Here is a 25,426-nt window from a genome sequence, read left to right on the forward strand (position 1 = left end):
ATGGTAGCAGTCAGAGCTTCCGTGGCATTAAGCTGAGACTACATGAGAGAAGTCTGAGACTGAATAGCAGAAACCATTTACTGCATTACAGCACTAAGACGTTGTGTGGCTTCCGCCTGTGCCTCAATGGATGTTGCAACATCGCTCATTACATCCCCACGGTCTCTCAGGGAGTCCGCCATCCTTCGCAGACTGCCAAGGATGCGCTCCATGGTGTGCGCAGAGCTCTGTGCAATGTTGGAGGCGGACTCCTCCATGCTCCTTACCATTGCCGACAGGCTCTCGGGCACCCTTGCCATTGCACCTATCATCTCGGTGTGCATGGCCATCACCCTTCTTGTGAACGCTTCCCCATTGAGGTCCTCATCTGAGTCCTGTGCAGCAGAACTCGCATGCAGACTCGCCCTCCGGGGAGCTGGCCCCCAAGCTACACTTTCCCCCTGGCCTTGCTGCAGCCCGCTCGTCCCTGGTGCATCACCCAGTGCAGACCCCTCTACTAAAGTTGCCTCTAAAGATCACGTACTGCCAGTATCTGAGGTGGTGCCTGCGGATGAGAGATGCAGTGACGCGGTGCTTTGCTCCTCCTCCTCTTCTCCTTCCTCACTCTCAGTGGGAGGCTCAGGGACAGGGTGGTCAGGGCTTTTGTGGCATTAAGCTGAGACTGCATGAGAGAAGTCTGAGACTCAATAGCAGAAACCATTGACTGCATTACAGCACTAAGACGTTGCGTGGCTTCCACGTGTGCTGCAATGGATGTTGGTTGGTCATCTGGTTGCTAATTCTCTGAGAGCATAAAGGCACAAGGCTCGTATTAAGATGAGGGAAGGGGTGGCGCGGGGGGGAGGGCAGGAAGGGAGCAAGGAATGCAGACAGTATCAGGACCTGGAAATTGGGAAAGGCTTGTGGTGTGAGGGGGAAGTAGGATGAGAGAAGGAGAGGGGATGAACATACTGTTGTTGCCCCCAAGGGGGTCAATGTTGCCGATAGCCACACCGCCCACCACCTGCTGCCGAATAAGTCGCAGCACTCGCTCCTCCAGGTCTAAAGCTGCTGGAGCTGTGCATCACCCCCGCCTGCTCTGTGCTGCTCCCTCCTGTTGTGGGCCATCTTGGCCTGCAAGAGAAATGAATGTGTGTGAGTCAGAGTCCAGTTATGTGTTTGGGAGATATGCCTGCCGTCATTGAATAGCTGTGATTGTAGGCAAGGCGTGAGACGTGGATGTGAGTTTGAGTAGGTGCAGATGCTTGGTGGGTGAGTGGTGGGGTGTGGTGGTTCTGGGCGGGCTTAATAGGGCCCATTAAGGTAGATTCATTTTCAACAGTGGGATGGAGCCAGCAGTGGGGTCAGGACCTGACATGACCACCGCCCGCACCAGACCCGCCAAGGTAAAGAAAATTCCAGCCTATATCTTTCAACGTCACTGTCATCGCCCACTCTTAAAAAAACCTACTCTCAACACTTCTATTCTCTCCAATGACTGCCCCATCTCTAACCTTCCCTTTCTTTCTAAAGTTCAGAAAGACATAATAGTCTCCCTCCCACCTCTCTCACCACTCCTTGTTCGAAGCTTTCCAATCAGGATGACACTTTGCCCACAGCACAAAACCACATCGTCCTCATTCCCATTTCAACCATTCTGCTGCCTTTGACAATGGCGACTACGCCACCCTCCTAGAACATCACTCCTGCACAGTCACTTCCATGGCACTACTCTCTCCTGGTTCCAGTCCTATTTTATTGCACTGAAAACATAATGTTTCCTCAAATGATTCCTCCTTCCATGCCCACACTGTCACCTGTGGTGTACACCAAGACTGTATTTTGGCTCACTTATCTTCATCACTTACATGATACCCCTTGGAAATATTATATGGAAGCTTGGGATCAGTTTTTGCATATACAGTATTCTGATGACATCCAGTTCTTCGCCATCTCCCCCATTAACCTCACAGCTGTTGCCACCAGCTGCAACTGCTGGTCTGATATCAAAACCAGGATAAAGCAGAAATTCCTTCAGTTTAATGTTGAAATAAATGCTATCCTCTTCACTTCCCCACAAATATCTATGTGCCTCCAGCCTCAATGCTACCTCCACCCCAGACAGCCAACTCAGGCTTAGCCAAGTGGTGAGTGACATTGGTGTACTGTTCGACTCCACACTCCGCTTTCTCACCTACAGCTGATTTGTCCCCAAGGTCATTTTCTTCCATCTTTGCAACACTGCATACCTCTGCCCTTTCCTCTTCCCCTCCACTGTCGAAACCCTAATCTATATTTTTATCACTGCTGCTGGACAGCTCCATCACTGTCCTTGCCAACTTCCCCACTTCAACCGTTCATAAAGTGCTAGTCATTCGGAATGATGCAGCCCGTGCTCTCAATCACACTATGGTCTGCATCCCCGTCACCCCTAGCCTCACTGACCTCCAGTAGCTTCCCATCCCCACATTCAAATCTCGCCAAAGTATCATCTTTTGTTATCTCTGTGAGCTCCTCAAGCCCCATGTTAACCCATTTATTTGTAATCTCTGTTAAAATATAAGACCAAAGAACTATAAACATGCGCAAATATTCCTTGGGATTCTCCCATTCGGCCGCAGTAACTATGGTGGAAGATCGGCGGAAACCCCCAATATACTCTGTAAACAATTCTTCTTCCAATCGTCTAAGCTATGGCAGCGGAACTGGAACCCCCCACCCCACTCCCCCCATCTCCCCCCACCCCACTCCCCCCACCTCCCCCCATCCCACTCCCCACACCCCCCACCCCGCTCCCCCCCTCCCCCACCTCCCCCATCCCACTCCCCCTCCCCCACACCATCTGCACCCCCCAGCCCAAGGAAATTCCTGGTGATAATATTGCATTGATATGCTAATATCGCACAGCATGATTTCACTCCATTACAAATTCATTTAAGCCTCACTACAGATCAGCCATAAGCAAATTGAATGGCAGAACTGGCTCGAGGGGCTTAAATTTGACTTAAAAAGTACAAATTTTTCACATTCTTATATTTTACTGTTTTTTTGTTACACAATCAGTTTCAATGTTTGTACCTCACAGTTGAGTGAAAAACATAATCAAAATCTCCACAAGATTTTAGTACCAGTCATGAGGAAAGCAACTTACTGCTACATACAGTAGTAAGCATTTTGATGGAATCACTTTAAACCTTTTCACTTACTGACACTTATTGTTACTTGCTCTGCTGGCAAACTTAAAAAGCCAATATCAGTAATTCCCCTGTATAGTGGAGCATTGTAATAATCCCAACAAGAACGGACAGAATAGATGTGACATTTTATTATTATGATACCACAGCTCCGGGCTGCACCAGTTTCAAATGCCTGCTGCCCCCTCTATTTCTTGTGTACTGCACTGCAGTTATTTATTAAATAAATTGAAAGAATTTCAGGCATATCTGTAACACAGAATCCTCTTTAGCAATGACCTTTAAACAGTCTTGTAAAATAATGATCTAATTATGTGGAATAATCTGAAAGTGAGCTAATAAATGAAAGCGCTACTGTGACCACTAGTTTGCCTATATTTACCTCATTAATGCAGTACAATCAGAGGGAAAAGGAAACGGCAATGTAATATTATAGGAAAGATAACAGTAATATAGCTATGTACATGAGTACAACATCGTTAATTGCAGCATAGGTGATACATATTACAATAGGTCACGGGTAGTTATGTTGTCAAAATATACAATACAACTGAATGGCGTGTAGTAAATTTGAAATTAAAGCAACGATTACTCACCAGAAGTTCTCTGAAGAGAAAGGGCTTCTCCACATACCATGGGTCACTGAATCCTATCAGTAATCATCACATGAGAAGATGCATGCTTGCACTTTTAAATTTGAACGTACCCAAATGCTCTCATGAGACCACACTCAACCACACTCTGGTAAATGGATATAAATGCACACTCACCATTTTCAGTTAAACTCAACCAATGTAGGCAAGTTCACATAGCCTCGTTTAAATTGAAGTGCTCGGCCATAGGTTTTTAAATTGGGATCTCTAGACTCCATGGGGACTTTTTATCATTGGATTTCTTCATTTTTAAAAAATGTTTGTTGGCTTCGATATTAACCCTTCCCACGAGGGTTAACATTTTTTTGAAAACAGGGAGCTGCCGGCTAAAGAAGCTAAGTGCCTTTTACAGCACTGCTTGTGAACTAGGAGGAGTAGGAGTGCTCCCCCGGCCCATCAAGGAAGCCTTCGGCCACTCCTCTGCCGATTGCAGCCTCTCTCTCACCCCTGCCATGATCGCAGACCTTTCCCCTCCCCAACCACCCCTCAGCACCTATGTCCTCTCCATGGGCGATCGTGGCTGACCTCCCCTACCCAAGCACCGATCTCCGGCCTTCCACCCTCCCTCGATGGTTTATCTCTCCCCCCGCCCCACCACACACCCAAGCCCTGATCTTCAGCCTTCCCTCCTCCTGTTGGTTTTCCCACCCAGTAGCCAGCCAGACTGCCAATTTGCCCACTGCCCGGCAAGAAACTGAAGAAAAAAATTATAATGAAGTCCTGATGTTAAATTCAGCAGGACCTCCCCGACTCCGGCCTTGACTCGTTCCCCGGTTGTTTCCGCACTCCCCCGCACCCTCCCTGCCTCCCCATAAATACCAGGACCTTTGTTTCTGCTGCTGTGTATGATAAAAATAATTTCTGTATTGAAAGTACTGTACTATAATTTCTTTGGTTGGTGGACATTTTTTTTACTACTTAGCATTGGGGGGAGGAGGCGGGGTGTCTCCAGGAATCTGCCAATATTCTTATGGAGTCCCTCGCACAAAAACATTTCAAGACCACTATTGTAGACTGTATTTAGACACACTGAAAAATTCACTTGCCCAGGTGATGCCATTAGGTGAAAAAGAGCTCCATCTGGAGTGACCACTGTCCTTGGACAATTACTTTTAACTGAAAGGTTATCTAACTGCAATTGTGCTGACCTCACACTATCATCAATTTTTTCTATCTCCTTTTGGACACTGGCTGACTTAGAGTACACATTCTATAGTGATAAACAAATGTTGGAAATTTATGTCATATGTATATTCAACCAGCTATAGGGTTGTACATTCTACCTCTGACTTGAAAGATCAATGCAATAAAAATCTTCTGAACCAAATGGACGTTTACAACCACCATGGGCTCAAAACAAAGGGTGAAACCTAAAGCACTGCCACAGATGGAACATCTGGGGCATCTGCTATGACAGCAAGTAGGAATCAGTGAGAGTCCTTGCCAAGACTAAGGCTGCTGGAGAAGTCATTTTCCTAGATTGGAACAAAATGTTGCATGTGGGCAACATGAAGTTCCAATCATGTATCCTTGAATCATTCCATTAAGAAGCTTTCGTCTCATGAAATTGCATCACATTTTAAATAGTCCACAAGCTGGAACACCAGAGAGTCTTTGCCCATGTGCTACCATTTATTGGTAACTGAAAGACTGATATTGCGGCCACTCTTAATTCTGCTTGGCTTTCTAGATATTCGAGAACCACTAGGATCCCACACATCCTTCAGTCAGCTCCATGGTTACAGCAGTAAAGGTCAAACCTCACTCACATCACATATTGGGAGCCTACCTCATACCCACCAGAATGTCATTTACCCTTGTATCTAAACTGATACAGAGGTTTTCCTGGGCTGGTAGAGAAATCAGCTGCTTATTGAATAAGGAGAAACCAGGGTGGTTTGCTCTGAGCGGTTTCTAATTTATGCTTTCATATATGGGCAGTCAACCTTGCAAAAATACATCTAATACCATATTATGTAGTATGAAGAAACTAAGAATAATGGCAATGTTCCATTGCTTCCAAAGTGGTTCCATTGCTTCCAAAGTGATCCCATTTGTTTCATTGGAATTTGTGTGTGCCCAGCTAAACTTTCTTCACCCTTTCATTTGTGAAGTTAATGCTACTTAGCCTTGGTGATAAACTTCTGCCCATTAAGAAGCTCAAAGCTATTTGAAAAGAGACTACCACCAGGATACCACTGAAACTCAAATGATTACAAAGAATCCTAATTAATACAGATTTCCTTTACCTTTGTCGATTTTTGACCATTTTTCAATTTTTTTTAAATTTAAACTGCGAGTGTTGATTGCGTCATTGAGGTATTGGCTATAAAGAGTTACCAAGACTGACAATTCTGGAAATGAATCATAATTGATAGAGATATACCTGTAGTTATAAACCATGGGATAGTTTATCATTCAACCAGGTACATTAATTCATCCCATCATACTATCAGATTCAGTGCCACCAGCACTCCCAGCTTAAACAAAAATAATAACAAAATGAGAAAAAGTTGAGGATCTATCAGGCTATCAAGCTCCTCCCTCTAGCATTTCAACTCACCCAATCTACCATCCTGAACTCCCCTAACATATTTGATTCCACTATTTTACCTGACAGGTATTCCAAATGTTTATTACCCTTGCAGTAAAAAAAAATGTTTAAGGATTTGTTTTAAATTTACGAATTTAAATTTATGTCCCCTTGTCCTACTAGCCTGAGTAAGCTTTGTGATATTTTTGGTTTGCTTTATTTAGTACTTTATGTAGCTCAATGAGATGCCTCCTTAACCATCTTATATCTAGACTGGATAATTTAAGCTTCTCTGATCTTTTTCATAGCTCATCCCCATTATGTTTTGGTCATTCTTGTTCTTCTTCTCTGCATCCACCGAATGCATTGATGTCCCATTAGAATAATTTAAAAAATGATTGAATGAGACAGGATGAAATAAAAAGTACGTTAATGTGGATCTCACTCTCTTTGTAACATTCGTTTTTGTAAACGTTTCCAAGGAATTAGAGGAGGTGCAGAGGAGAACACTGGCAAGAAAGGGGTGAAAAAGAGAGACTATAATGTTCACAGATGCTGGTGTATGTTAAAAGCAGTTTTAAAGTTTTGTTTTATATTGTAACCCTTTAAGTTTTATTACACATATATTTAAATATTACAGCATAGTAAACCATTCAAGAGAGAATTATAATGTGGCTTAAGGTAACAAAATTTATATCAAATAAAACCACAGTAGAGGCTTAGATGTCATGATATGCAGCAGGATTAAGTTAAAGCCTCCACTGATAAACATCATCAAAGAGGAGCCAGTAGGAGATAAAAGACCATCAGGTATTTGTACTTTATTTACAAAGAACACGCTTACGATGTAGATCACTAAGGATTAACAGATGCATGATGCTCTATATTACTCACATATCACTAATCATTAAAAATATAATATGCCAGATGAAATAACATAATCATTCCTAAACCTTTTTTGTTTTTGTTGTAGCGACTGGAGCTTTCTCCAGATTCTCCTATAATTAGTTACATTCATTTTACCCACCCTCTAAATCCATTCCTGTTTCTTATCTCTCCCAGTACCTTTTCTGCTTTGGTCGTATTCCCATTGTAACTACAACAGTGACGTACTAACAAAAAAAAAATGAAGCTGAACAAAAAAAATAGCCTTTTTGGGGAAAAAATGACCTTTTCACAATATGAGCTTTATATGGCGTGCTATGAATTTGCCATTTACACAGCCTTTCAGTGTGGACATGAGAAATATTTCACATTGCACCATATATTGTTGCTGCTTTTGAAAATCAGAATAAACATGGCAACAAAAAATATAGATAATATTTCTTTAAACACGCAATGCTATTCTTTCATTTTTTTTTAAGTACTGGGTCTGCCACAAAAAATGTGTTTTGTTTCACCTATATTTATTAAAGGTTTCTGATTTAATATATTTATACATCAAATATGTAGACTACAAGGAGTATTTCATTTCAAAGTAATGTGTATTGCAACTACTGCTAAGCGTTATTCTTTTAAGCCCTTATTCAGCCCACTTGGATGACTTTGAAGCTCCAACAGACGGCAAAACTTGATTCTCGTCCCTCCCACATTGGGAGTGTTTTCCAACTGCAACCATAACTAGGGCAAGCGAATTGGTACAGGGCAACATCCTGCAAATTCCTACTGGATTTGTTACGCAAATGCTGCAATTATGTATAAGGAGTCCCAGGGACAGTGAAAATGCCAGTTACTGAGTGGATCAGAGTTATCACAAATCCCTTGCCTTAATAATAGTCACTAACCTTGTCCCATTGGTTCCTGAATGGGAAATATGGCAGATATTAAAAGTCACACGGGAGAAAGAAAATAAGCCAAATGCCAAGGTCAACAGTTCAAAAGCTTAAATGCCATTTTCATCCAAACACTTAAATCACACATACTTAAATCAAATGAATTACAGAATAAAAATGATTAGTATTTTTGGATGGGCAACTAAAAAAGAAATTGCCTGCATGCGTTTGACGGCTTCTATTTTCTACATTAGTTTCTCCATTTTTTACATGCACTGCTGATTGTCACTGGAGCTGCCCTCCTCCCCAGCATTGACTGCACCTATAAATAACACACATTGAAAATAAATGTAGTGCACATTTTTGTAACCTATACCCACACAATTTGGAAGTCTAAACACACTAAATCACTGGTAGCTTTACCATAGGCATTGTTTTTAATTCCAAACAATCCTCATCAGTTTCTTTGTGGCACGAGTGAATGATTGCAGATTATTTCATCTCACCTTGACCACTGAACCACATCACACAGAAATCTACACAAGTGTCAGGATTAGAACCAGCTGTGTCAGAGAAGAAAGCACATTGGGCTGAGTGGTATTGAGGATATGCAACGAGGAACAGTGGAATGCACAGGGTATCGCACTCATAGGATGATCCAGTAACTTACCAGTAATGAAGTCAGAAGTCAGCCCTGAAGGTTTACACACCATTGGAGTATCCTCTTTATTGCATTGTTGAATATTTATTACATCATTAATACACCTATTAAAACTTATGTTAAATTAAAATTTCAAGCTAAATATTTTGTGAAGCCATTAAATGCTATTTTGATTTTTCTTTTATTTACTCCAAAAAAATCCTTACATGCATTTTGTGAAGTCTATGTACAGTTATGTAACACTGTCATTTCAGGAGATTACAATGACACATGTTGATGCCGTTAAGACTAAGCTGGGAGCCATATGCTTCGGGGTCTGGGCCGGGGGATTTCCAGTGTCCTGCCTCAATAGTGAGTCACACAGAGCTGGGTCATTGGCCTATATGGGGCTTTCACAGCCTAGTTGAAAGGAAGACAACTCTTGATAGTTTGCAAGTATGCTCCCAATTAACCCATTCTTACCATCCTGTGGCGCAGTCTGGGTGTGTGGTGGGGATGTCTGGGTAGAGTTAATTTTCAGGAAAAGGCTCCACACTGCCTGATGCTTCCAAAGTGCTTTTTGAGCAATGGCTGAAAGACACTTTGATACTCCCTATAACTTCAACTGTGATCTATTCACGTCTCCCAAAGGTTTAGCTGCAAAATTAAGCAGTTCCTTCACAGGGAGTATTATTTTAATTTATTTTGGATTATTTACTGTGCTGCTCATTTAAATATACTTAACAGGCCAGGAAATTCCTCAGAGCTGCTCCTGATACCCTGTCGCTACTTTGGCAGATCTGCAGTGGAAACCCTGTAAACATTGTTTTACCCACACTTCTGGTGTAACACTGGCAGAGCAGGAGCAGGAGCAGCTTCGAGGAATTTTGCAGTCAATGACTCCACTGGGAGACCTAAGCTTTCCTTATGGTCCTTTCTTCTTAAACCTATTAATATTTTTTTCCAAATCCTTTCTTTGGAGAAAAAGGTCAAAAATCCTTGACAACCCCAAATTTAAAATTCTCAATCTTCTGTTTAAATCCCTTCATGCGTTCATCCTTTCTATCTATGCAACATACTCCAGCTCTACAAACCCACCCCCAAACTCTCCTTTCCTCTGACTCTAGTCTCTTATGCACCCCTCATCTCCTTTCACCAGGCTATTGGCAGCCAAGCCTTCAGCCACCTAGGCCCCATACTGAGGAGTTCCCTTCCAAAACCCCGTCAACACTCTCTCCTTCTTTAAGAGCAGCCCCCGACCTTAAAACCCAACTCTTTGAACTAGCTTTTGGTCTTTCTTTGGCTCAGGATCTGTTTATGCCTCTGGGAAACAACTTGGGATATTTTTCTACATATAAATGCAAGTTGTTATTGTTATAGGGTCACCAAGGGGAAGCATGGTGGTAAGCAGTAGAAACATTATGTAAATATCACCTAATAAATTTTGAGCTCTTTATTTGGAGTCCATCTGTTGGGAAGTGCATGTTAAGGCTCCAAATCATGATAGGGTAGTGTGAGACAGCAGACAGGTGACAGTAGATGGAAACGTATAACATACTGTCTTTATGACTTGAGCGGCAATCTGAAAAGAATATCTTTTTGGGCCTCTTCTAGGCCTGATCCACTCCTCGCTTGATTAGCTCAGGCCACCTAGTAAAAATTGCGGGTCCCGATGATATCATCAAGACCTGACAGGCAAATGTTAACTAGGACTTTGAACGGGTGTCCTTACCACCTGCTCAGTTGAACAGGTTAAAATGGCAATCATTTGGTTCCTGGCAGCTTCAGGGCAGATAAGTAACTTGGGCAATTTGAACTGCTCATTCTGCCAGGCAGGCAGAGTTAAAATCCCCCAACCCCAGTTTCCTGCATAGCAAAAGAAACTAATGCAGGGAGTTACATATAACTAAATATCAATGCTACTACCAAAAAAAAATGCACCTTATGAATAAACTTTGGGAATTATAAATTAGATTTAAGAATCCAACTTCAGCATACCAGGCCAGTGGATTAGCCAGGTGGCCATTTTTTATTGGGTGAGATGAGCAGTTGGAGCAGGGCTCACCAAACATGGGACCGCGTTACCTTCACTTCTTCTTCACCAGGGAGTTGATGCTGGCCAACACAACAGCCTCTCTTTGGTTTCCCTTTTTGATGGTTACAAATTGTAGCATGCACCAACTTAAGTGCATGTTAATACACACCGAAAATGATGACCTTCACGCACCCACATCAATGCCCTGAGCATAGCATTGTCATTTCAGGGCCATCATTTCAAGCGTTTCTCATCACCCTTGTTTGTATTTATGCATTTGTATTGTGTTTTTGAATATTCTTCTAGTTTCATATTTGGCATCGATTTTATGGTTGAAATACTATATTCAGATTTACCAAACAATTAAAAAGTCTAGATTTGGAAACTTTCAACTACATAACTACCTAATGCAAGCACTCTCATGTAATGCAAAGTTTTGGCTCTCAAATACACATTCTTCTGGCTGGAGGTCAAAAGCTTACTTATCAGAGCTACTGATTCAGCATTTTTATTTTATTTTTTATCAAAAAGACCGGTCTTTTAAGAACTCCTATCTCTGTCTCTTTTACTGCTTCACTTAAGTTTTGCTTTGCTTCCACTTGTCCTTCAGAATTTGTGACCCCTCCCCTCCCACGTCAGGGTCTGTTTGAAATAGAGGAGCAAAGAAGTTGTTTTTAATGGTTTAGTCTCTTTTTCCTCAAATATCCAATTCACATAAGGTAAACATCAAATCTTCAAAGGTGTCTTCACTAGTGATTGCAACAAGATCAAAAACATGGAATGTTTCTCTGAATCCTTTCGTTGCTGCAGATTACACAAGGGTAGCCTGGTTTACAGCGATATAACCAGCAGCAGACCATTTATACAGTAACAATGCTTTGCAGAGTAGAGAGCAGCTCACTGGAAAATCTGACACCTCCCCAATTTTGTTTTTTGAAGCTCTGCCTGGCCAGCTTATATCATTAATAAAAGAGGCAACATTTTTAATTTCTAACAATGACTTACTTGCAATCTTAAATTAAAAAAAATAAAATAACCTGCTGTTTCCCTTTAATTAATGCAAAAAGCAAGTGATTCCAGGTTTAAAACATAAACAGGTTGCGAAATCTTCTGATGACCCGGAGACACTTGACTACCATAAATTACTCTTAAATCCAGACTCCTTTTTTGTCATTAAAATCCCAAACTGTCTGGATCTGAATTAGCACCAGGGTCAGTAGGATCTGTTTCAAGAGGGGGGTCTCATCCCCCAGATCCATTCAGATGCAGATGGACTTGTTCTAGCCAATACTTTGCATGCCTAAACCCGGAACTTGCGTGGCCCCTACGGGGTCGCAAAATACGGCCCAATATTTCCTGTGCCTTTTTTGAGGTTACAATAAAATGATTAATTAAAGGAAACCTACCATCTGGCATAAAGCAGCCAAGGGAGCCTCACGTTGAATAGTACGAAGTAATTGTAGTTTTAGGCTCGTCTTTGATTGTGAAAGTTATACGAGGCTTACTGTTAAATATCTCAACAATTCTACAGATATTTTCAGAGTGATTCAGGTAAACCTGCTCTAAACCAGGATTCAGAGCTGTAACCAGATGGCAGTGGGAAACATCACTGGGAAAAATAGATTTCATGCAAAGCAAGCAAGTCCAAGCCAACAAAACTACTGTTGATGGTAGGAAAGTGGCCTCCAACCACAATGATTTAACAAGTGGCCTCTAACCACACTAATTTGACAAATATAACCAAGTGCTGTGGATTTTGTACGACACCAAGATGAGATAATTACATTTTTTTGGAGAATATATGCAACAACCCGGAGGAGTCTGAATGCACTGCAGATCTCATGGGCAATCTCCACCCTGCAGGAAATGCTAAACCGCCAGTCTCCTTTCCAACAAGTGATTTGGTTCAAAGGAACCTGGGAAATGAATGGATAGCCTTATTCATGTTTAGACACTTTTCTTACAATTAAGAAAACATCTAATTAATCAAGCAAATGGATTTGGGCTCTTAAATGCCTACAAATTGTTCAATTATATGCAAACTTATGCAATCGTAAAATATACCTCCAGCCTTATATACACTGTGGTAATTTAATATTCTGCTCAACAGCATGGCTGCAAATTTTTTGTTTCTTTTTATTTATGAAAATTCCTACAACATGGGGGAAAATAAAGCACTGGCTTCAAATTTACAACTTTAGTTACAGAGCCGCTAAGAAGAAAGATATTAAGGGTACCTTGGATGGACAACCTTCTGAGGACCACAAATGTGACTGATTCTAGTTCTTGGCCCATAATATTCCACAACACAAAACAGTAATCAGATTTGGCACTTACTGGCACTGTTTAGCAATCTCACTGACAGTGCTGTAGTACTGGTTGAAATTAAGATAAATTAATCTATGAGAAGCAGCTTGTTGCATCGATCTGTGCCAAATCTGTACTAATCCCATGATATAACTGGATGTAAAGTGGAAAAAAAGGTTCCATTCCTCAGAACTAATCAACAACAGAAATACATAAAATAAAAGTCAATTGGGACTAGAGGTGAGAGGGCACAAGGAAGTAAGACATGGGTTATAATGTTGGAAGATATTTAGGTTGGAGGCTAATGGAATCAGTGGGAATGGTAGCACAGTGGTTATGTTACTGAACTAGTAATCCAGAGACCGGGACTAATGATCCGTGTGAAACGTGAGTTCAAATCCCACCACAGCAGCTGGGAAATTTCAATTCAGTTAATTAAACAATTAATAAAAAGCTAGTATTAGTAATGAATTGTAGTAAAAGCCCATCTGGTTCACTAATGCCCTTTAGGGAAGGAAATCTGCTGTCCTTACCTGGTTTGGCCTATATGTGACTCCAGACCCACAGCAATGTAGTTGCTTAACTGCCCTCTAAAAAGGTCTACTAGTCAGTTGAGGAAAAACAATAAGGAAAAAACAGGACAGCCCACCTTGGTACTGGCTATGGACACAACAATGGCACACCTAGCCCAGTTGACCTTGCAAGAGTCCTCCTCACCAACATCTGGGGACTTGTGCCAAAATTGGGAGAGCTGTCCCAAAGACTAGTCAAGCAACAGTTTGACAGAATCATACCTTTCAGCCAATGTCCCAAACTCCTCCATCACCATCCCTGGGTATGTCCTGTCCCACTGGTAGTGGCAGCACAGTGGTATACAATTGGGAAGGAGTGTCCCTGGGAGTCCTCAACAGTGACTCCACACCCCATGAAGTCTCAAGGCACATGGGCAAGGAAACCACCTGCTGATGAATCAGTACTCCTCCATGTTGAACACCACTTGGAAGAAGCACTGAATGTACTCTGGGTGGGGGATTTCAATGTCACCAAGAATGGCTCAGTAGCACCATGACTGACTGAGCTCGGTCAGTCCTGAAGGACATAGCTGCCAACATAAGAGGAAAAACCTACTTTTGACCTCATCCTCACCAATCTATCTGTCCCAGATGCATCTGTCCATGACAACATTAGTAGCAGTGACCACCGCACAGTCATTGTGGAGATGAAGTCCCGTCTTCACACTGAGGACAACCTCCATCATGTTGTGTGGCACTACCACTGTGCTAAATGGGATAGATTCAGAACAGATCTAGCAGCTCAAAACTGGGCATCAATGAGGCACTGTGGGCCATCAGCAGCAGCAGAATTGTATTCCACCACAATCTGTAGCCTCATGGCCCGGCATATCCCTCACTCTACCATTACCATCAAGCAAGGGGACCAAACCTGGTTCAATAAGGAGTGTGGAAGAGCATGCCAGGAGTAGCACCAGGCATACCTAAAAATGCAGTGCCAACCTGGGGAAGCTGCAACACAGGACTACATGCGTGCTAAAAAGCAGAAGCAGGATGCTATAGACAGGGCTAAGCAATCCCACAATCAATGGATCAGATCAAAGCTCTGCAGTCTTGCCACATCCAGTCGTGAATGCTGGTAGACCATTAAACAACAAATATCCCCATCCTCAATGATGGTGGAGCCCAGCATGCGAGTGCAAAAGACAAAACTGAAGCATTTCCAACCATCTTCAGCCAGAAGTGTCGAGTGGATGATCCATATCGGCCTCCTCCTGCGGTCCCAACATTACAGAAGCCAGTCTTCAGCCAATTCGATTCACTCCACGTGATATCAAGAAATAACTGAGTGCACTGGATACAGCAAAGGCTGTGGGCCCCAACAACATCCCGGCTGTTGTGCTGAAGACTTGTGCTCCAGAACCAGCCGCGCCGCTGGCCAAGCTGTTCCAGTACAGCTACAACACTGGCATTTATTCGACAATGTGGAAAATTGCCCAGGTATGTCCTGTCCACAAAAAGGAGGACAAATCCAATCTGGCCAATTACCGCCCCATCAGTCTACTCTCAATCATCAGCAAAGTGATGGAAGGTGTCGTCGACAGTGCCATCAAGCAGCACTGACTCACTGACGTAAGAAAACTACTAGGCACTTGGTCTGAGTATTAAACAAGGCTTTAATCAACTGTTTTTCAACATGGAGATCTAGTTGTGTCCTTCACTGGTTCCTGTTAAAGAATGTCCTGAGCAAGCTGGGCCCATGCCCGAGTATTTATACTCTCCCTGGACAGCGCCACCAGCAGGCCGCCCAGTATTTTTCATAAGTCATTTCCACATGAATGACAAGATTCATGTCACTCACCAATAACCTGCTCACTGATGCCCAGTTTGGGTTCCGCCAGGACCACTCAGCTCCAGACCTCATTACAGCCTTGGTCCAAATATGGATAAAAGAGCTGAATTTCAGAGGTGAGGTGAGAGTGGCTGCCCTTGGCATCGAGGCAGCATTTGACCATATATGGCATCAAGGAGCCCTAGTAAAACTGAAGTCAATGGGAATTGGGGGGAAAACGCTCCACTGGCTGGAGTCATACCTAGCACAAAGGAAGATGGTTGTGGTTGTTGGAGGTCAATCATCACAGCCCCAGGACATCGCTGCAGGAGTTCCTCAGGGCAGTGTCCTAGGCCCAACCATCTTCAACTGCTTCATCAATGACCTTCCCACAAACATAAGGTCAGAAATGGGGATGTTCGCTGATGACTGCACAGTGTTCAGTGCCATTCACAACTCCTCAGATAATGAAGCAGTCCAGGCCCGCATGCAACAAGACCTGGATGAGATTCAGGCTTGGGCTGATAAGTGGCAGGTTAGATTCACACCATACAAGTGCCAGGCAATGACTATCTCCAACAAGTAAGCATCTAACCACCGCCCCGTGACATTCAATGGCATTACCATTGCCGAATCCCCACCATCAATATCCTGGGGATCACTATTGACCAGAAACATAACTGGACCAGCCACATAAATACTGTGGCAACAAGAGCAGGTCAGAGGCTGTGTATTCTGTGGCGAGTGTCTCACCTCCTGACTCCCCAAAGCCTTTCCACCATCTACAAGGCACAAGTAAGGAGTGTGATGGAATACTCTCCACTTGCCTGGATGAGTGCAGCTCCAACAACACTCAAGAAGCTAGACACCATCCAGGACAAAGTAGCATGCTTGAATGGCACCCCATCCACCACCTTAAACATTCACTCCCTCCACCACCGGCGCACCGTGGCTGCAGTGTGTACCATCTACAAGATGCACTGCAGCAACTCACCAAGGCTTCTTCAGCAGCACCTCCCAAACCCGCGACCTCTTTCACCTAGAAGGACATGGGCAGCAGGCGCATTGGAACATCATCACCTTCAACTTCCCCTCCAAGTCACACACCATCCTGACTTGGAAGTATATCGCTGTTCTTTCATCGTCGCTGGGTCAAAATCCTGGAACTCCCTCCCTAACAGCACTGTGGGAGTACCTTCACCACATGGACTGCAGCGGTTCAAGAAGGTGGCTCACCACCACCTTCTCAAAGGTAATTAGAGATGGGTAATAAATGCTGGCCTTACCAGCGATGCCCACATCCCATGAATGAATAAAAGAAAAAGTCCAGGTTGGCAGATGCAGGCAGGACACTATCTGTGCCAACCTAGACTGAGGAAGTGAGCCCACATTTTGACGCCATGATATGAATTGTATACCATGAGCACTGTTTCATCTCTCATCTCCACTTCATCCACAGGGATTTACAGTATTTGCAGAAGGCGCATGTACTTTATTTATCTTTATTCTTCCCTCCTCCCTCCCAAAATCTTCCGTCTTTTTCTCTGTGAATGATTTTTTCTCACTCTTACTTCCCACAGTCAATTCCTGGTTCTTGCTGAAGCTGTCTTTAACAGAACACAAGGTAAGTGTACCCCATTGCCAAGTCTCCAATGAACAACACCTTGAGCAGGCGACCATTCACAATGTTCCAAGCCTGACTGATTGATTGACGGCAGCCACAATTTCTAAACTCAGCATCAAAGCTGCTGATAAACATTCTCACTTACGTTATACTTACCATTTGGTAAGAATTTCTTTACATCAGACTTGGTCCCTCGTGCCATTATTTAATTTGGCTACATCATGGTGATGATGCATATTATGAGAAAGTGAATGCAAACTTTATCTGCCTAACATAAAATTGTTACCAATCTGTTAGATCCGTGTGTTAATGGAGACACGGAATGCAGGAGTTGATTTAACAAGTGTTTACTGAACAAAGTCTGGAGGTGAACTAACTACACAAGACGCTATACAGGCTTATATACCCGAGTGGTCACTACTGGTACGACAGTATACAGGGGCTTCAAAAACATAGTTCCTCTTAAAGGTGCATACACTACAATTCCTCCCCTTTTAGATAAATAGTACATAACATTTTAAGTAATCATTAAATAACATTTTTACAAGAACAATAATATACACATTTGCTGAAGTTAATCAATTACAAATTCAGTCTCTCTGGAGGCTTCCTGACTCGGTCCGGATAACGCCTCGGTGGTGTAGTAGGTTCTTTTGGCAAGGTCGATTCGGCTTCAATGCCAGTGTCGGGTTCATCTGGTTCCAGTATCACCGGATTGGAGGTAGATACTATGGGTATCTCTGCTTCATCACTAGGCGTATAGAGTTGTGGTGTAGGTTGTCCTTTTTCGGATGACTCTATGATCTGGTCAGCATGGCGCCTTATTATGCTTTCTCCAATGTCCACGGTATACATCAGCGGTCCTAGTCGTGTGCAAATAGTTCCAGGCTGCCATTTCTCGGTACGGTAGTCCCGGGCCAAAACTGGTTGACCTATCTGGAAGGTTCTAGTTGGCCTTTCATTCATGCTTTGAAATTGCCGGTTCTCTACGTCCCTTCTGACGTTTGGCTTGACCAAATCCAGCCGGCATCTTAGGCTTCTATTGAAAAATATCATGGTGGGGGTTTGGTTTGTAACCACATGTGTTGCATTCCTGTACGCAAACAAGAAGTTATCTACCTTATGTTGTAGATTTATGTCTTCATTACCCATGGCCTTTATGGCCATCTTGAAGGTCTGGACAAACCTTTCAGCCAATCCATTGGTGGCGGGATGGTATGGGGCGGACGTGTAGTGCTTAACCCCATTGTTTTTTAAGAACTTCCTGAATTCTTCGGATACAAATTGCGGTCCATTATCAGAACAGATCTGTTCAGGCAGCCCATTCCTGGCGAATATGGTCCTTAATACTGTGATGGTTTTTTCCGTGGTGGTGGAGGACATCTTTATTACCTCCGGCCACTTGGAGTGTGCATCCACCGCGATTAAGAACATTGAGTCCATAAATGGACCAGCAAAGTTGATATGTATCCTTTGCCATGGAGATGAGGGCCACTCCCATGGATGTAAAGGGGCTTGTGGTGGGGCGTTTTGGACCTTCTGGCATCCTAGACAGCTCTTGGTCATTTCTTCGATGTCTCCATCGATACCTGGCCACCACACAAACGCTCTGGCTAAGTTCTTCATTTTCACTCCACCCAGATGCCCCTCGTGAAGCTCCTTTAGCACTCTATCCTTGAGTTTGGGTGGAATCACCACTCTGGATCCACACATCAAGGTTCCTCGGCACACTGACAGCTGTTCTCTTCTTTGCGAGAATGCTGGCAACAGTGGTTAGCCATGTGCTGGCCATTCCTTCACCGTTAAATCGTAGACTCGTGAGAGAGTCGGGTCATTTCGCGTTTCCTTTTCAATGGTAGAATTTGTCACCGGTAGACATTCCACTATGGTCGAGTGGAACATCTCCACTGGGTCCACTGTAGGCGCCTCTTCCACCATTGGCAACGGTAGGCGCGATAACCCGTCAGCATTCCCATGCTGTTTTGTTCCTTTGTATTCTATGTCATATTGGTGTGCCCCTAGGAAAAAGGACCACCTCTGTAGCCTTTGCGCTGTCATAATGGGAACGCCCTTTTTAGGGTTGAATATGGAGACGAGGGGTTGATGGTCAGTCAACAAGGTAAATTTTTGTCCGTGTAGGTAATGGTTGAATTTCTTCACCCCCCACACCAGACTGAGTGCCTCCCTGTCGATCTGGGCATAGTTACGCTCAGCTGAGTTCAATGAGCGTGACGCAAAAGCTATCGGCCGCTCCGAGCCATCAGGGAATCTATGCGATAATACCGCTCCCACGCCATAAGGGGATGCATCGCACGCCAGTCTGATTGGCAGTGATGGTTGTAATGAGCCAACACTTCCCTGGACGTGATCAAGCCTTTGCATTTATGGAAGGCACGTTTACAGTCTTCGCTCCATTTCCAAACTACTCCCGTTTGTAGCAGTGTGTTAAGAGGGTGCAGAACCGTCGACAAGTTTGGTAACAATTTATGATAGTAATTTACTAATCCCAGGAACGACCTTAATTGTGAGATATTTTCAGGCGCTGGGGCCTTTACGACCGCTTCAATTTTTTCAGGTGACTTATGCAACCCTTCTTCGTTAATGACATGGCCACAATATGATATTTGTTTCTGGAAAAATTCGCACTTGGGGCGATTTGCTCGTAGGCCCCGTTCTCTCAGCCTCGTGAGCACCTGCTCCAAGTTGGCAAGGTGCTCGTTGTCGTTTTCTCCTGTTACAAGGATGTCGTCTAGGTAGCATTGAGTCCCCGGAATCCCTTGCAGGACTTGCTCCATAGCTCTTTGCCAGATAGCCGGAGCTGATGCCACTCCGAAAACCAGTCGATTGTACTGGTACAGGCCTTTGTGTGTGTTTATCGTGAGATACCTTTTACAGGCCTCCTCAACCTTCATCTGTAGATATGCCTGTGCTAAGTCAATTTTGGTGAAACGTTTCCCTCCGGATAGTGAGGCGAAAATATCTTCTATCCTCGGAAGAGGATACTGTACCATGTGAAGAACTGGGTTTACAGTCACCTTGAAGTCCCCACAGATGCAAACTTTTCCCTGTTCTTCAGATTTATCATTATTCAATGTTTTCTTCATGACCGGGACGATGGGTGTTGCCCACTCGCTCCAATCTACCTTGGATAACACGCCTGCTTTTTCCAAATTCTCCAGCTCTGCCTCGACGGCTGGACGAATTGCGTATGGCACCGGCCTTGCCTTTAAAAACTTGGGAATTGCCGCATCTTCCACTTTTATTGAGGCGGTGGCGCCTTTCAGGGTTCCTAGTTCCTGTTGAAACACTTCTTTGGTGTTAGCCAAGATTTCTTTTAATCGTCCAGGTATGACGTCATCATCGTTTTTTTTCTTACTGGTCACCGTCAGTGCCTGAATGGAGTGCCAGTCTAAACGTATCTTTCTGATCCATTCACGTCCCAACAACGGTGGACCACCATCTTGCAGAACGTATAAATACAACTTCTGTATTTCCTTGCCGTTGTATACAACAGGCACCCTTATTTTCCCTCTGGGGTATACTTTCTGCCCCGTATATGTCTTCAAGACAATGGATGTGTCTTTCAAAGGTATATGCGGAAATAGCCGCTCGTATCCCGTTGACTCATGACGGTCAGAGCTGATCCTGTATCTAGCTCCATTTTGACTGGGGACCTCGCTATCGTGAGGGTAACCCAAATGGTCTGGTAATCTTCTTTGGCAATTACATTATGTAATTTGAGACTGCTTAGTCTCTTGTTTCCGGAGTCACTATCGCTCTTCTGATCTTCGGAGCTACTGTCCGTCATCATTTGTACCTTTCTGTACTTTTCCTTATTGACCTTTTTACTGTCAGCAGATTTCTTTCCAGATCTGCATACACGTGCAATGTGTCCCATCTTTCCGCATTGCCTGCATGCTTTGTCCTTGAACCAGCAGTCCTTCTGTTCATGGGTGGATCTGCCGCAGCGATAACATCTCTCGAAACCCTGTGTCATTTCATGGGTGCCGAAGTCCTGTGGCTTTTGCTGTATCTCTGCAGCTCCTCTTGCTGCTGCTTCGTATGATACAGCCACACTGAAAGCCTTGTCCAGTGTCAAATCTTTCTCAGAAAGTCGTCTTTTCTGTGTTCCTTCGCTTAGGAGACCGCAGACGAATTTGTCTCGTAGAGAATCTGCCAGTCCTGCCCCGAATTGGCAGTGTTTTGACAGCTTTCGTAATTCGGTGAGGTAATCAGCGTTACTTTCATTCTTGTGCTGATTCCGCCTGAAGAATTTGAATCGTTCCGCTATCAGCAGCGGTGTTGGGTTTAAGTGCTCCTGTAAGGTATCAACAATCTCCTTAAAATTCTTGTCCATCGGTTTGGCTGGAGTGATCAAGTTTTGTAACAGCCCGTATGTCCTTGCGCCCATCAGATTTAGAAGTACCGATGCCTTTTTATCATCCGCTACTTCATTCGCCTTGCAATATACCTCCACTCTTTCCACATATGTGGTCCAATCTTCTATATCACTATCGAAAGCAGTAATATTGCCAGTCTTCGGCATCTTGAAAATCTAAAATGGCGCTTCCCGCGCTTTTCCTCTGTCCCCGATGGATCAAAATGGCGCCTCCCGCGCTTTTCTTTCTTCCCTGCCGAGTTAAGATGGCGCCTCCCGTGCTTTCCCGCCACTGCCACTGCTGCCAATGCTGTTCTCCGCAGTTCCCGTTGCGACCTGCAGCTTTTCGCGGTATTTCTATTTTTTTTTTTTACATATCGCTTCAATAGTTTCTCCGTTACTTGGAGAACTGTTCCCGTCATGGAGCGGACCCTCTGGGACTTTCCCCTCCCTCTGCTCGGTCCAAACGCCAACCTGCTTTGCAGCACTGGCCGCGCCCTGAGTGCTCCACCCTCTCTCTCTCTTTGCTTCTGCTTCCCGACTCGCTGCCCAGCCCCGTTGCAGAGCCACCCGATCGAGCTCTAGCCCGCCGCAGCCCAGGAAGGATCAGTGCACTACCTGCCACCAGCCCGTTTAGCTGGTGAAACCACAGTTTTTTTCTTGCTTCTGGCTTCGACCTTCGCCTGAGGAATCAATCCCCTTGAGGTGCTGCCGAATTGCAGGTAAGTTCGTTTCTAACTCATCGCCACTGTTAGATCCGTGTGTTAATGGAGACACGGAATGCAGGAGTTGATTTAACAAGTGTTTACTGAACAAAGTCTGAAGGTGAACTAACTACACAAGACGCTATACAGGCTTATATGCCCGAGTGGTCGCTACTGGTACTACAGTGTACAGGGGCTTCAAAAACATAGTTCCTCTTAAAGGTGCATACACTACACAATCCACCATTTTGCTGCTTTTAGGTGTGATGTTTGTCCTTTAGGCAGTTAGGCGTCACACTTTTCACAGGCTTCACTGTGACAGACATCATCACCAACACTATAGACACGCTCCTGGCATTAAAAAAATATTTTTTATTACGTAATTATTTATCATTGTAAGTACAAATAATGAGATATTTGTGTTTCCTACACCATTTTCCTCCTTGTTATTTGGTTGTTTTTCCCCTCCAAAATGTAATATAGAAAATTCAATCTGTATTTTAAAATATAAGTTATTTACTAGATAAACTTTGCATGCTTTGTGTAACAATTGCTTCTATGCAGTACGACATAAAGCAGTTCATCCCAAGATTTCTTATCATTTCAAAATACAAAAATGTTTCCTTTGCTTTATAAAAAAATCTTCAACAAGTTTCAGTAAATGGTTCAACTAAGAACTCATAATGGCCCGGAATTTGTGGTCAAAATAACAGTGAGGCTGTTGGCACTCACCATTATCAAAGAGTAAATCGGACAGCAACTTCTGGTGACCGCACATGCAGTTAAACGCGGAAATCAGGAAGTTGCTGTCCGCGATGCCCTGCTCCTCCAGAAGCTTTGCTATAACAGTATCTCACTGGGAGACTCAGCATGAAAACACATGAATGTGTGAAGTTGCTGTACTTATGTAATAGATACCCAATAAACATGCCAGAAAAAGTTAGGGCTTGACCATACAAGTGAATTTTTAGCGGCGTTAAAGTCTTAACTACAATCAAACAACCTCTGAAAATTAACTTTTACAAGTGTGTAGAATTTCAAGGGTGGGATGTCGGATGCTACTAATTGCTGTTATCATATCCAAATTTTAAATGTTTTTAATTATTGTTGGTGATTTTTAAAAAATTACTTTTTGTTTCTGTCTGTTTTATCTCTCGTTCTTAATCCCTTCTTTCTTTCCCTGTCTTTATTTCACTTTCTGTACTTGATTTGGCATTGAATTAAATCTTCTAACTTACACTTCCTGGTTCAGTCACTGTGTGACTCAGTGAGGATTTGTCAATCTGATCAGTTAAGGAGATACACAGTTGCTTGTCCTGTTCACACCGATCCCAGATCCCCTGGAGAGGGCACCGCACCGTAATGGATTTCTAATCACGGCAAGTTCCAGTTCAAAAGCCCATAGAAAGTCTCTGGGCAATTGTAAATGTAAGTTTAATGAACAGCTAGCACCGTTCGTTCACCGCTGACTGCAAAACCCAGGCCAATATCATATTATATATACAAGACACCCTCATCAGAAACGTTCCAGTCAAACTATTGTCTTTCTGGGAAGGGAAAAAAATTAAAGGCAAACATTAGGTACTGTTTTATAATGTCACATTTGTGTCATGGCTCCCATCAGAACTTTTGCACCTCAGGAACCGATTCCATCTTTTTCACCTGGGGCCTCACTCAGTCTGAACCCACAGATACACAACATTGTTTGACGCTGAACTTTGGACCACGTACATAGTCTGTTGCCAAGACCGTAGGCCGGAATTTTCCCCTAAAAAATGGGTTCGTTTGGAATGTGGGGGCAGTTAAAGTGTTAAAAATGGGATTCCCAACCTGATCCCACCTCCATCCTGCCCTCTTCCGGTTTTAACGGACTCGGGTTGGGGGTGGGCGACCAACACGCTCCCAGGGGGCAGTATGTCAATTTAAATATTATAATGAGGCTGGGTTTCTTTTTACACCTTCATTTTGTTTTTAGCTGCATGTGGACGGGTTTCACACAATTCGTGAAACCCAGCAGTTAAACTGAGGCGGGGACTGGTGGATCCAGAAGGTAAGTGGCTTTATACCTGCCACCTGGATCCAAGGTCTCTACCTAACCCGCTCCTCGCAATCGGAGACTCACCATGAACCCTCCGATCAGCTCTCCTGGCCTCCGATCCCCACCATGAGGCCTCACTCCCCCACCCCACCACTGTTGCTGAGGCTGGCCACAATCCTCCAGTGGCCAGCATCGATCCTCTCTTCCCCCCCTGCCTATCACTGATCCCGACCCCCTCAAAATCTGCTCCCTGGCCGACTGTGCCCCCCCCCCACGATCCTCCAACACCCCCCCCCGCCAATCCCCGGCCAACCCCCCTGCTGATCCCCGATCCTCCTGCTGAACCCCCGATCCCCAACTCCTACCCACCCCCGCGAATCCCCGACACCCCCATCCCCGATCCTCCCCCGTCGATCACCGACCCCCCATCCCCGATCCTCCCCCGCCGACCCCCCCATCCCCGATCCTCCTCCGCCGATCACCGACCCCCCATCCCCGATCCTCCCCCGCCGACCCCCCCATCCCCGATCCACCCCCGCCGACCCCCATCCCCGATCCTCGACCCCCCCATCCCCAATCCTCCCCCACCGACCCCCCCATCCCTGATCCTCCCCCGCCGATCCTCGACCCCGCATCCCCAATCCTCCCCCACCAACCCCCCCATCCCCGATCCTCCCCCGCCGATCCTCGATCCCCCCATCCCCAATCCTCCCCCACCGACCCCCCCATCCCCGATCCTCCCCCGCCGACCCCCCCATCCCCGATCCTCCCATGCCGATCACCGACCCCCATCCCCGATCCTTGACCCCCCATCCCCGACCCTCCCCCGCCGATCACTGACCCCCCATTCCCGATCCTCCCCCGCCGATCCCCCACCTCCCCTCCACCCCGCAATCCTCGACCGAGCGAGCCATTCCCCGACCCCACCCCCCAGCGATCCCTCCCCGGACCGACCCTTCTCTCCCTCTCCGCAACCCTCTATTATTAGGGCTGTGGTAACAGGGCACTTAGAAAATCATAATATAATTAGGCAGCGTCAACACAGTTTCATGAAAGGGAAATCATGTTTGACAAATCTATTAGAATTTTTGAGGTTGTAACTAGCAAGGAGAACCAGTGGATGCAGTATGTTTGGATTTTCAAAAGGCATTCAATAAGGTGCCACACAAGAGGTTGTTACACAAGATTAGGGCTCATGGGATTGCAGGTAATATATTAGGTTGGAC

The sequence above is a fragment of the Somniosus microcephalus genome, chromosome 15, assembly GCF_052327205.1.
Source record: "Somniosus microcephalus isolate GS21.2 chromosome 15, FLI_Smic_1.0, whole genome shotgun sequence".
Taxonomy (NCBI): domain Eukaryota; kingdom Metazoa; phylum Chordata; class Chondrichthyes; order Squaliformes; family Somniosidae; genus Somniosus; species Somniosus microcephalus.